This window comes from Fringilla coelebs (assembly GCF_963513975.1).
Source record: "Fringilla coelebs genome assembly, chromosome: 7".
Classification (NCBI taxonomy): domain Eukaryota; kingdom Metazoa; phylum Chordata; class Aves; order Passeriformes; family Fringillidae; genus Fringilla; species Fringilla coelebs.
The window spans coordinates 12,206,943-12,216,588 of record NC_140035.1 but is presented as its reverse complement, the minus strand read 5'-3'; the positions used below and the strand labels follow the sequence as shown (position 1 = coordinate 12,216,588).

At 39.5% G+C, this 9,646-nt stretch overlaps 1 protein-coding gene across 1 annotated transcript in view; it reads left to right on the top strand.

The window, feature by feature from the left end:
- The first annotated feature begins 9,230 nt into the window (after nt 1–9,230).
- RALB (RAS like proto-oncogene B) overlaps nt 9,231–9,646 on the top strand; it is a 47,557-nt gene continuing 47,141 nt past the window's right edge. The window contains exon 1 of the mRNA XM_084209254.1: nt 9,231–9,327. The gene's annotated coding sequence lies outside the window, so the exon portion shown is untranslated. The remainder of the gene's footprint in view (nt 9,328–9,646) is intronic.

Here is a 9,646-nt window from a genome sequence, read left to right as displayed (position 1 = left end):
CATAAGTGGAGAACTGAGATCCAGAGAAATAAAGGTATTTGCCCAAGGTCGCATGCAAGTTTTCTGGCACTGTTAATCTACCTGATCTGATTATCTAAGGCATGTAGGCACCAATGCATATTTAGGTGCATGTATCAGCCACGGGAATGCTAAACTGGAGAAGTTAGTTTGGGAAAATAAAGGAGGGGAAAAAAAGAATAAAAGGCATGCTTGGCACAACTTGAAGACTTTGCAAGAAATTTCTACTTTCCCATTCTTTGAATACTTTGGAAATACATAAACACTAGAGATCTGCATTTTAAAATGTTGTTTCAAGCTGGAATAGCATCTGTTAAAGGCAGTTAAGAAACATCTGGTTTTCCATTCCTGGAACCCTGAGCTGAGGCAGCCGTTTTCCTGTCAGCTCTGCTGTGGAGCAAAATTGGTTCAATAGGTCATTCTGTTCTCTGCATTTCTTAGCTCTCAGTTTCCTATTAAAAAGATGGCCAACAGCATGAGTAAGCAGGAGGGGAAAGGAGATTCTGTGTAATGTGTGTATTGGCCTGTGAAAAAAAATCCATTTAGCTTCAGACTGAGTTAGATAACTGGTGAGAGCAGAGTTATTAAGCATTGCAATGAACACCAGGGATTATGTGGAGCTGTAAGATTTATTAGCCCCCAAATAGTTTATCTTTCATCAGTGGAAATAACAATCTGATACAAATCCCACTGAAAACAAAACAACGCTTCACATTGATGGTCACTGGGCTCTGGACCTGACCCTCTCTGGTATTGCTGATAGATGGTCTGGTGGAAACTGGTCACCAGTACACAATATATTGGTTGCAACTGTTAAGTCCAATCTGAACAGCTCCAGACTGGATGCAGCAATTGGAGGGCCAGCAATGGTTGTATGTAACCATCTTTTCAACCATCACTCACTCCAGTGGAGTTAATCTGAGAACAGCTGGGAGGGAGAATCAGAAGAGGAGTTCAATGGCCTCCTGTAGAGAAGACCAAAAGCATATTGTGTAGGTTTAAGGTCTGACATTCCCAGCTCTCTGTGCTTTGACAATCCTTGGACAAACAAATACATTGTTGAGAACTGCATATTTTTTCCCTTCATCTTTTAAGAATAGGATCAAGACTCATAAAGGCATTCAGCTTCTTACGCTCCCCCTGAAATAATCAGGCATTAAAAGCATGAATAACATTGAGATTGTGCACCATGATCTGATATTTAATTAGCAATGAAAATCTGTATCATTCAGTCAGTGGCATTAAAATTAGGTAACAAGTACACTGAGTTGGCAGAACCTTCTATATGTATCCTTACTGAAAAATGACAGCACTCCTCTTTTGAAAACAACTGGGAAAGGACATCTTGGGACCTTCTGTCATGAACATTTTGTTGACAAAAAAAAGCCAACAGGCCATTGGAGTCCTCTTTCTTATATGGATATAATTTGGCATCATTCACACTAAAAAAGCAAAACTAATCCAGAGGAAGGGTTTCTTCTTTTTTTTCATTAGATGTGACCTTTCCCTTCCACTTGGTGAATTTAAAATACTGAAGAAGTGAATCCTAATCGGAGGAAGAGTTTCCAAAACAGAATTGGAGATGCAGCACTTTCTGTGGCAGGGTCTTGCAAAGTGCTGATGGTAAATTAACTGATGGGAGTCAGGAAACTTGTGAGAGGCAGATAGGGTGCAGGAAGGGAAAAGGGAGTTGAACATCTAGTGGGCAGTTACAAGCAGCTTCCTGACACTATTTACTTGATGAAACATTTTGTTTCCTCCAGAGCAGTGTTTGACTTTGCTTTCATCATTGCCAGTGTAGTAAAGTCAAATGCTGTTATTTATGTCATGTCTGGCTTACATTGCCCAGCATTCACATTCTGATACTGACGTGACCATTCCCTGGCTAGACTGGAATTATCTAAATCTACATGGTGATTTGGTCCTTCCAAACCCCAACTAGACTAGAGACAAATGTATGGTTCCTTAAATAAGACCTAGTCTGACTGCCATGAGAGACTATGCCATTTTACTTCATGAATGGCAAAAAAATAATAACATGTGAATATGAAAAATGCTGTTGTCAATGTATAGTTTGGGACGGAATGATGCGGGTTTCTGTGATGCCTGGGTTCCTAGTCCATTTTCCTAAATGCTATCTTAATCTGCTTTCTTCAGTCTCATCTGATTTTTGTATTTGCCATATATGCACTTTTTTGTGCAAAAGGGGAGGCTCAGATTGAACATTAGGAATTTCTTCACTGAATGAGTTGTTAAGTTGGAGCAGTTTGTCCAGGGAAGTAGTGGAGTCACCATCCCTGGAAGTGTTCAAAAAACAGGTAGGCATGACACTTTTTCATGTGGTTTAGTGGGCATGGCCATACTTGTTTGAAGGCACTTGATGATCTTGGAGGCCTTTTCCAACCTTGATGATTCTTGATTTTGTAATTTGTCTGAACACAGTTACTGTTGTTGTCTGTTTGGAGCACCGAGATCTGGAACTGCTGTGACTTACAGAATCACACTCGGTGTGATTCAAAGGACCAGCACCTGTTACAGAAAACTCCTGCATGATGTGAACACAGACGTGCTTCTGCACTGCTCGAGTTCCACCTCAGCCCCGCTTTTCCTCATGGATTGTCTCCCACCCGGAGCTTTACGTAGGAACGAGGGACATCTAGTGGCTCAACAGAACATGGCAAAGGAAGATGTTCTGCCCCAAAAGATGCGTTGTTGTTGTGCAAATAAGACGGTTCAGTGAAATTTAAGCTGAAGACTGTCTCAGTAGTTGAAATGTAGTTTCAATATATGCAATTCCCTTAGCTAAGAGACAAGTAAATTGTGATGAATTTTATTTTTGTGTTTCTATCTTCTTTGAAAAGGTGGGCTGGCTTTGAAACTTACACAGGTTAAATGTGTTCAGTACCTAATTTCAGGAGGACAGAACATCCTCTTGCTCTAGGAGAAGCTGAGATACAGCATATGTGGATAAGAAACAGAAGCAAATTACACAACACAGTCTTATATATTATTTTTATCCCCTAAATGAACAAATTTATTTTATGCATAAGAATTCAGGATGTGATTACTTAGACTCGGTGATACCTGATAGCTTTCAATGACAAGAAATGAATGTGAAGAGCAGTTAAATGGAACTTTTTTCTTTCTCGGCAGTGTGTTTCCTATTTTAATATTTAAATAATGAGTTTCTTTAACAAGCAACCCACTCTGAGTCATGTTTTCCTCTCTCCCTTTTGTTCTTATCCTAACCAGTAACTGCTTGTCATCCCAATAGCTTTTATTACGAGAGATGAGGTGCACTTAAGAGAATCAAAAATATCTGCATTGAATTATACACTGGTTTTGTATTGTGAGCCCATTTGTGCTAGGTTTGCCATTCTGTCTTTTTCTAGTCTGTACTAAAAATCTGGATGAAGTCTATTACGATGCTTAGACCAGGGCAGTGTTTGACCTCTCAACCTGCAATAACTAAAACTGACTATCAATGACTACCCTTGACTACCAATGTCAGGTAGTCAAGGGTGTAATCTCTGAATATGTCTTGTTCCTATCCTAACCCCACAAAAAACCCCAAATTCCATTGATGCAGACAGAGCTGGCGTATTTTGGCTGGGGCATACAACTAAAGAAGGCAGCCTATATAAAAAGAGGGAGGCTTCTCTGGAAATGAGAGCAAATCATTGCCAATTATTAAGACAGATAATCTTTAGAGAGCAACAGGAGGCATTCTGTCTCACCTGAAATGCTGATAAAACCTGGAAGCCATGGGAGTGAGAGGAGACTGAGAAAAGACGAATGACTTGTTATTTTGCAAAGATGTGTAACTTGGGAATTTTTTTAAAAGAGTAAGGAGTGATGATAAAGAAAATCCTTTGCTAACCAAGAGGATTTTGTCTTCCCTTTCCCTTCTGAACAGACTAAACTAGAAGCTTGTAGGCATTGGTAGTTAAGCTAAGGAAATAGTGAATAAGTAAGCAAATGGGTCTCCCTGCCCAGTTCCATGTGGAGCCCCTCTGAAGACTCTCTGCTAGAGATGAGGGAGGATTCTCAGTCTGTGTGTGTGCCATTAAAATGATATAGGAACAGTTATTTTAAAGTTGCTCAGCTTGCATTAGGAGCTTGAAACACAGAAACTGGGTCCAGTGGTTCAGGCTGGTGTTGTTGGGCATTGTTATTGGCTACTGTTTCATCAAGATACACCGGAAGCAGGAACTTCATTAATGTCCTACAATTAATGAGTAGTGGAGAGAATATGGCAGCAGAATCATATTATAATCATTAAGATTAATGAAAATATTTCTTTACAGTAGGGTATTAGCAGCCTTTATTTATGTGATTGAATCTGCAGGTATTAAACTCCTGAAATTTTAGGTGAACCAAGAGGCACAAAGTTATGTTGTTGAGGTCCCATTTATCTCCAGATTTGTCTCAACAATAGTTCAGTGTAGAGAGAAGTTGACATGAAGAGAGCTTTGAAAGGTTTCTGTTTGGATCTCTAGTGAAGGCCACATTTAGGATGTGAACATGGATATACCATGTTGCTGGCAACATTCAAACTAGTATTAGAAAAATATGAGCTGGAGTTTGTTTAGCTGGCAAGTAATTCTTTCTATTTCAGAAACTTCTGGGAAAGAATGGCAAAGCCAAGGTACATCTGAAAATATATATGAACTATTCTGATGCAAGTGTGGTCAATGACCAGAATGAAGAAAAAGAAGTAGACTGGCTTTTTAATGGAAATTTATTAAATGCGAACTTATTAAATCTCTACTTACCTTTACCACTGTGAGACTCTGGTTACCACATTACCACTTTACTGATTAATAGGGCAGTACAAAATGAACCTAGAGTTACCTGAGTTTTAGAGTGAATAATTTTCCTTGTGAAAAAATCTAGGAAAAATTAACAGTCCTGTATTGACCCCAGATGAGGTGAAAAGAGCATGTTTTGGGGAAATGTTGGAGAATGCCTTGGACAGATTTTGAGCAGAAGGGGTAAATGGGAGAGCTGACACTCACTACCTGGCATCCTTCACACGTAACCTCTGTTACAGTGCTGGAAATCAGCCTAGCATTCCTCTGTTCTTCTGTTGATGCTGGAGTGCCAACAGCAAAAAAGCTGTGACTGCTCCACTCAGCCTTCCACTCCCACTGTCCTGGTGCTTTGCCCCTGGCCCCGTGCAGGCATGGGTACATATTTACTGACTAATGCACACTCAAATTTCCATTGACTAATCTTCCTCTGGCAGGGTGAGTCATCACATAGGAAAGGCTGTTTCTGCTTGTTCTTTGTTCGGATTGAATCCAGTCAGAGTTCCAAAAAGGCCAGGCCAGGCCAATACCTTCAACACCTATGACCATCTCTGTTCTTGCATGGTAACAGAGGGAAGCTTTAAAGGATGTCTGTAGCTTCAAGATTTCTGAAGGGAAAGATCCTCCTTGGAAACTACTTTGAAAGGAGCTGGCAAAGTTCCTGGTAAGAACTTAGCCTTTTCTCCATCTGTCAAAACAAGGCACAATCCTTCCCTGCTTCACAACAGTCTTGGGAGGAATCATCAGTTAACATCTTTAAAAGTGATTTCCTATTATAAATCACCTAGGCTTGGTTCTTATGAACACAAACTCATCTTATCCTTCCTAAAGATCTTCTCCCTCTTTTCACACATCTGCATTCTTCTTTGCATTCTACTATTGCAAAGTGCAATTGCTGCTAGCATTGCTTTTATACACCTGAGAGCAGTTTTAACAATCGCACTGTATTTTCCTGAACAATTAAATAATCAGCAAAAGAAAATAATTCTTCTTCAATTTCTATTCTCCTTTTTATCAGTATTGGAAAATGCTTTCTACCTCATATTGCTGACTAGTAAAATTTCTCATCACTGCTCCAATTCCTTGGTATTGTTATGAAGAAGAATATCTGCATATATCTATAAAGCATTTTTTAGTCCAGCAGTCTTTAAGAGAATTAACTGTGATTGAAACTGGGAACTCTCTATAAATAGTGCCCCTGTATAAATATTATGTGTTGCCTATGTTTGCATGCTGCAGGACCTGTATTTCTTTCTTCAGAAAGGCAACTTTCTCTGGAACAGAACAACATCAGACCAAAAGATCAGCACTGTTTCAAATGTGAAGTGTACTATCCAACTGGAATTGCGCAGGGAGCCAAGAGAGCAAAATGCTCTGGAAGCTCCTGCAATCAACTTCATGCCAGAACTGGCAAGATATTTTTAGCTATGACACACTCTTGAAGATTTATTTAGGGTTGTAAGAGGTACCCAAATCTGTGGGTGGTGACCACTTCAGTTATGGTCCTGCCTTGTCATCATCCAGGTTCTCCTCCCACACATGACCTTGCCTGACATGTGAAGCAGCCCTTGCTTTTCTCTCTCACTGCCATGATTCCTTTTACTCCTGTCATCAGTGTCTCTCCTACTATAAATGTTAAATCTTGGCTTTCCCTCATTTCCCTGTGTTATAAATCCCTTCCACTTCTTTCCCAAAAGAAAACTTCTTCCCTATCCAGGTTTTCTACCAGATGCTGTATGTTAGCATAAGGAAACCTCCCAGCCTTATATGTGTACATGAGAGAGGAACATGAGTTACACTTCATATGGACTTCACAGTGAGGGTGGTCAAACCCTTAAACAGGATGCCCAAGGACACTGGAATGTCCACCCCTGGAGATATTCACACATAGACCAGGCAAAGTGCTAAGGAACCGGACCTAACTTTGAAGCTCTTTTTTTTTGCAGGTAAAGGATGAGGTTATCTCCAGTGATTCATTTTAATCAAAATTATTTCATAATTCTAATTAAATCTTGAAGAAAAAGAGGAAGAAGGAGAACACACAAGAATCTAAGAAAAATATGGTTTTCTGGCAAGAAGCAAAAGGAAGACAACAAAACAAAACAGAGCTGTGCACAGTTATTCTGCTTTTTATGCTCACACTGAGCATAAAACCCAGGATGCAATCAGAGAGATGCTAAAATCTGCAAAGAAGAGAATGAACACCAATATATCTGTGGTTAACCAAGGCTTACTTCATCTGTTTGACCTCAAAGCCTGGTTAGAACTGAGTGTGTTGTCTTCAGAATATTCTCCTCTGAAATATTCCAAGGCACCATCTGTTTTATTTGCTGCAGATTTGCAGTAGGAGAATGATGCAGGCAGTACCCACCTCCTCAGAGCTTGGGCTGAGCAGTGACCCAGGTGCTGCAGCCAGATGTTCACTGGAGATTAACCCCTTTGGGGCTGCAGAGGAGTACGAGCACACCAGGGGTGCCCCTGCCCCCTTCATGGCAAGCAGCAGTTCCAGCTTTCTTGTCTTATGACCACTTCAAAGGTAAGGTTTGCAGTCCAGTGTGTGAATACATGAAATGTCCAAATCAAATCCAGAGCTGTGACAAGTCTTTGCTCTTTTAGGAAATCTTAAATCCGGGTGGATCACCTCTATAGGTTTTATACTACTAGTAAAAATCAAGGTGAGAGCAGAGAAACAAAAATATACATGTAAACTCTATCACGGGTTTTTTAGAAGGACTTCCTAAATTGTACAAAAATTAATGTATTAGTGATCTTAAACGACACTCTTCCAACTCATAAATAATTTGAGAAGTCATTGTCCCAAGATCCTTCATTCCAGGGTACAAGTAGTTAAAAAGTCCGTAGAATCTTTATGAAGAAAATGGTTCTGTGGTCTGGTTTATTTTACTACTGCTGCTGGTTTATTTGGGAGATGCATCACCACCGGATAAACGAGCACTGATAATAGCAGCATCTGTTTAATAAATAATATATTATAAAGTATTGTTCCCTTATCCTCTTAAATAGAACAAGTTCCTGAAATTGAAAGTCCCCCAACAAAAGGTACAAATAGAACAAGAAATCTGGCAGCAAGATATTTCTTCTTTAACAATAGAGCTGCAAGAGCAACACCCTGTTGTACAGTTCGGTAGAAGAGTACTGACAAATACTGAAACATAGAATGCCTGATCCCTAAACTGATTTAATATGATAATTTGGAGTCCTCCAAATCCCAGCCATTAAACTAAAAGCCAATACATTTATGAAAATTATTATAAACTATCACTCATGCATGGCCTTAATGTTGAGTCTGGGATGAATTGCATGAACAAAAAATCACTGGAAATTTTTAATACAAAAAGAAGAAATTTGAAAGGCAAGCACAATGACCACCATAACAGAGAATGTAGCAATTCCTAACACAGCATTAAAATGTTGCTTGCTTGAAATCTGGGCTAAATTTTCCAATGAGTGTGTTTTATGGTATTATAATAGAAACAATATTATCCTGACAACTTGAAAGAAAAATGAGTGGATTAGTAGACAAATTGATAAAGCTAGAAAGGACAAAGAAGCTTCCAGGCATGCAAATGCTGCTTCAGATCTGAAGTAAAAACAGAAAAAGCTAAATCCAGGTAAAGAACAATTTTGCTGAGTTAGGACATCTGCTTTGGTTCAAATGTTTATTAATTTCTATTTTAAAAGCTGTAGACAAAGACCTGGTAAATACATTTATAGTAATATATCCCTGCAAATTATTTTTGAAGCAGACTTGCAATTAGAAAAGGATCTAAGGAGTAAAACTTAACCTGGCAAATCTGCACAAAATCACATTGACTTTCCATAAGATTTAAAATCCTGTTTGCTTACATTGCTTTAGAAAATATTAATTGGATTCCTGAATCACTTAGATGCTTTAGAAGATTTTACTTTTGCTGAGAAAGGCAATGAACAAGTCAGGATACTGGCAAGGAGTGTATACACATGGATCCCTGTTAGTTACACAGACCCAGCTGTGGCGGGCCTGGGTATATTTGCCTCAAGCTGGTAACAAGTTTGAAGCTTGAGCTCTGACAGAGGCAGCAGCAAGCATTGCCCTGAGGTGCTCTCAGTTGTAATAGGTCTCTTAGGCTAGTCCTACTACTGATGTAAACATAGTTTTATAAGATTTTAATTTTTATTTATTGGAACTTTTCACTGGAAAAGGTAGGACAGATCAATTAGAAAAGTAATTTTCTCTTATTGGCCATTCAGGATTTTAAGCTGTTACTTTTAAAATTATCTCCAACAGTTTCCTTGTTTTTAGAATGAGTGCATGATATCATATCCTGAGCCCTTCCCTTTTCTTGTAACTTTCTGAGGCACTAGGAGGAGTCCAGCTATAGTCATCATGAGGATTGGCCTGTAAAACTGTAGTGGAGCTCCTTCTGCCGCCTCCTGCCTGCCTGATTCATACTCCTTAAGAAACTGCTGCTCTAGGACGAAGGATCCTTTAAGCACAGTGAGTATCAGCTGAGAAAGCAACCAATTTATCCAGCTTGTAAAGTTGCATCAGAGAGCAATCACTGCTCTGTATATTTACATTTATGCATAGTTTGGGACACAAAAGAAAAAGGAAGATGTCAGTATTTCACACTGAAGTGGAGAAGGGAATTGCCTGGCCCAGCTGGGGTGAAAAATGAGCAGCAGTGACATGGGAGGCTCTCAGGGTGCAGAGATTGGATTAAAGGTGTGGGCTAGGTGTAGAAAAGCTACATGTATTGTGCCAGGCAACATACCTATTTGCTGTGGATGGACAGAGAGACAGGAAAAAACCAGCT